Source organism: Myotis davidii, unplaced genomic scaffold, assembly GCF_000327345.1.
Source record: "Myotis davidii unplaced genomic scaffold, ASM32734v1 scaffold804, whole genome shotgun sequence".
Lineage (NCBI taxonomy): Eukaryota > Metazoa > Chordata > Mammalia > Chiroptera > Vespertilionidae > Myotis > Myotis davidii.
Window position 1 is genome coordinate 160,817 of NW_006295563.1, and position 4,133 is coordinate 164,949.

A 4,133-nucleotide genomic window follows, 5' to 3' on the forward strand; every position below is an offset into this window, starting at 1 on the left:
GTCAAACTATTTTTCTTTTAGGCACAAAGACATTGGTGTCAGCATGGGAGGAGGCCACAAGTGTGTGGAGATGACACAGGGATGGGTTTTTCCCCCTCACACAGCAGGGGGGCGGGAGATAGGACCAACTAACAGTGAAGAGTCAGACCTTTCTTCATTCCCAGAAATTCACACCCCTCCCCATTTCCACCTTGTGAGTATTGTCTCATATTCCTGGGGCCTGGACAGCAGTGAGTATTGTCTCATATTCCTGGGGCCTGGACAGCAGCCTGTGCTCTTTGTCTTCTCACAGAGCCCTGACCTGGCGGACACTCTGGACCTTTCACCCCAGGTAGAGGTACTACCATGGGAAAAGAGCGCTCACACTGACCTCAAAGGAATCCGGGGACGACTCCCAAAACCATGGTTCCTGGTCTGTGGGACACCGGCCTGTAATCCCTGAACATCTCACCCACCCATGATCTCTTGGGGAGCAAGGGGAACTTCCTCAGCAGGATGGGACAGGAGAACCCAGGATCTGGGGTTGCTTCCATCTCAGAGGACTGAGGGTCCCCAAGGGCCTCCCCTCCCCTAACAGAGGGACCCACAGCTCCTGTGTTTGACAAGCCAAGTGGAGCTGCTTCAGATCCTGGGCCCTGTGGGGAGGACTACAGCAGAGGATGGACAGGAACACAGGTGACTTGAATGCAACACCCCAATGCGATAATGGAGACACACAGGGCATTTGGGGGATCAGCCCTCTAGTTTGGCACACTCAACTAAAAGCCTCAGAGGAGACATCGTCAGATTCTGTTCTTGAAACCTTTGGGACAGAGAGTTCCTCCTGACCCAGCACATCCTCCAGAGGGACAGTTCTCATGACACTGGACTCATAATACTCTGGACCCTCAGCCCCTCTGAGATGGAAGCAGCCCCAGATCCTGTCGTCTTACTGAGCTCACCCTGCTCTGGGATGGAGTCCGGAGGCCTGGGACCCACAGTGACTGGACCAAAACTGACTGGCCTTTCAGTTTGAAGGCCAGAGCCCACCTCTCCCCAGGTGTCAGGGTCAGTTCTCATTCTTTGGTCAGCATCCCTGGTGAAGCCCTGATATTGGTTGCAGGTTTCCTTGTGCTCTCCAGGGGGCGACATTTAAACACACAGACAACACAGGGAATTCACACATGAACATGGCTTTGCCTAAGGAGCTGGAGAAGGAGCCTGATTTCCATTCCCTGTTCCAACAGATGCTTTTGGACCCCACCCTCATGACTGCTGTATCATACCTGATACTTCTAGGGACTGTGAATAAAACAACAACTATAACAAAAATGGGCTGTAAAGTAAGCCTGACAAGCCCAGCAGGTCACATGGCAGGCCTGAGGAGCTCAGTGACCAAAAATAACTGCACAGGATGGTCTGATCACAAATTCCTAACAGGGCAGGTGATGTCAGGGAGTCAGAACTCAGGCCTACACCTTCGTTAGCAAAGGTCAGACTTTACGTTAAGTGAGCCCTGTTCCCTGTTCTTCTGCATGTTGGATACCATACCGTTGACACATCAGAGTAGCTGTTCTTTTGCAAGATGATTTGAAGGCACAGGCTCTGGGACAGCATATGAGACAACATGCTTCTTATGTTACCTGGTTCTTTGCATAAACTCTCTATGTGCTGTAAATGTTAATTATACTGGACCCACCAAAGTAAAAAAAAAAAAATGTGTTTCTCCATTTTGCTATTTATCAATTCTAGAGATTTCTTAACTTCCTAATGGATTTCACACAACTTTTTCCACCTACGTTTTTATTATAATGTATAAAACATGTAGCACAACTGCCAAGCTCATGATTTCATATCTTGTTCCAGCATATGACGTTAGCTTGGTTCAAATAAACTCATGAAAATCTTCAGTTTGGGAAGTTTCTTATTTTAACAGGCCCCAAAGCACCTGCTTTCTCAGGGCTGTATTTGCTGCTCCCCATCCCATGCCTGGCACCACCCATGAACAAGGTGGGGTAATGAAAGGAAACTCCCCCAGGCAGAGGACAGACACCGCCCCAAGGTCAGGGAGCACAAGGACAGGCTCAGCCAACAGAGAGGTTGGGTATCCCAGAAATTACCCCTGACCACCAGGGAGTCTACAGCCACCTGCACTCCCACCACAGTCCTCTCATCCCACGTCATGCAGGACACCTTCCCCTTCACTCCCAGGAACGGCAGGGCCTCCTGAAACTCCTCTTCCTGGGTCTCTGTCTCTGGAAGCAAAGGCCAGGCTAGTGACAACCTGAAATAGAGGGAGGGTCCCCTCTGTAGTCGTCACCCAGCTTGACCCCTTCTCACATCCACAGTCACCTCTGTGGTCTTCTTGCTGGGAGGAAATTAAACCTTCCCAGTGCTTTTGAGAACATGGGGCACATGAGGTGCCCAGCTGGGTTTCTGTGTTACAAACAGATAATCCACTCATTGGGGCCTGTGGGGTTCTCTGTGTGGTGCTCCACAGGCCAGTAAGATCCACCTTCCCTGAGAGTTCATCAGATGCAGAGTCTCTGGTCCACTGCACACCTGCAGAGTCAGAATCTGCATTTTAACAGGATGTGGAGACCCTCTCTGTGCACAGGAGAGGGGGAGGGGTGTCCCATCACCACATCACCAGATCTCATCCTGGTTGGGCATCCACATTAGCTGGAAAGTTGCTGAAGCAGCATCTATGGTGTCACCTGGGCATCGCAATCTGTACAAAGTTTCCCAGGTGATCCGATGCACAGCGGTGGTGACATCCCGGTGACAAGAGGTCCTGAGGTGGCCCCAGAACTCCCGCTTTGAAGGGAAAAGTCAAATGTGGGGGAGGCTACTGTGCACCTGACTGGGAGCTGAGGGCCCCAGAACTCCCGCTTTGAAGGGAAAAGTCAAATGTGGGGGAGGCTACTGTGCACCTGACTGGGAGCCATGGGGAATGCCCATGACCTGGATGCCCCAGGCTGCTGCTATTCCAAATATAGCATGTAAGTGTGTGTGTGTGTGTGTGTGTGTGTGTGTGTATGTGTCTGTGTGAGTGTGAGTGTGTGTGTGTGTGTTCAGATACCTCAGCACCTCCAAGGAAACCAAAATTTAGAGGGATGGTAAGCTGGATGGAGGGGGAAAAGGTGGCAAAAATGAGGGGAGGAGGAGGTGGGCCCTTGGCACAAACTCCGCCCTGGTCCACGTGACCAGGTAAGTGATCTTGCACCAGGAGGAAGCCCAGTGCACAGTGAAGAGGCAAAGCAGATCCCAACAGTTTGTACAGCTGTGCCTTTGAGCTTTCCTGGAATCAAAGCTCTTCTCGCAGAGGGAGGGACAGTGCAGGCAGCAGACACCATGGAGTCATTCTCAGCCCCTATCCGCAGAGGACCTGTCCCCTGGCAGGAGCTCCTGTTGGTCATTAAGGAATGAACAAACCCTGGAGGGTGGACTGAAGGAGGGAAGACAGGGACTTGCTGGGGTCTCCTGAGGAGAACAGCACACTGAGGGTGGGGGGAACAGTTCTGATAGTGGAGGGAGGGCTTCTGTGTGGACCTAAGGGGAGAGGAGAGGAGGCAAAGTAGGATGGGTGATGGAGATGGGTAACAGGTAACTGGGAAATCTCATGATATGAGAGTGTTGTGGGGCAGGGAGACTCTAGTTGCTGTTAATTCCTAAGTTGTTCATCGCTGAGTATGAATTTTGGAAAGTGACCATAATAATAACAATTTATGTCAGGTGGCACCAGAGAAAAACTTAATCAGGGAAGCTAAACACCGTCCTTACCACCAGCCTCGTTGGAAATACATCCCAAGAGGTGCAGGACTCTAGGAACATTCATTCACCCACAGGTATTTGCAGCCTTTGCAGGCACTGGGGATGCAAGATTGGAAAAGCACCGTCCCCATGGAGCTCACGTTCTGTGGGTGGAGAGAGATAAGAAAATATCTACATGTGATGTCAGGTACCCATAAGTGTTATAAAAAGAATAGAGCAGAGACAGGTCAGAAAGTGATTAACAGAGATCTTTAGTTAAGATTTCCATGAAGGTGCCTACCATGGACACCCCTAAGTGTCAGTAGGGGTTTACCGGCTATGAGTGGGTGAGCCGAACAGACACATTGAAAAGAGACTGAGAAACTGAAAAAGCAACAGGT

The 4,133-nt window shown here is 50.7% G+C and overlaps 1 pseudogene; it reads right to left on the reverse strand.

The window, feature by feature from the left end:
* Nucleotides 1-4,133, reverse strand: part of LOC102773560 — a 34,396-nt pseudogene that overhangs the window by 15,392 nt on the left and 14,871 nt on the right.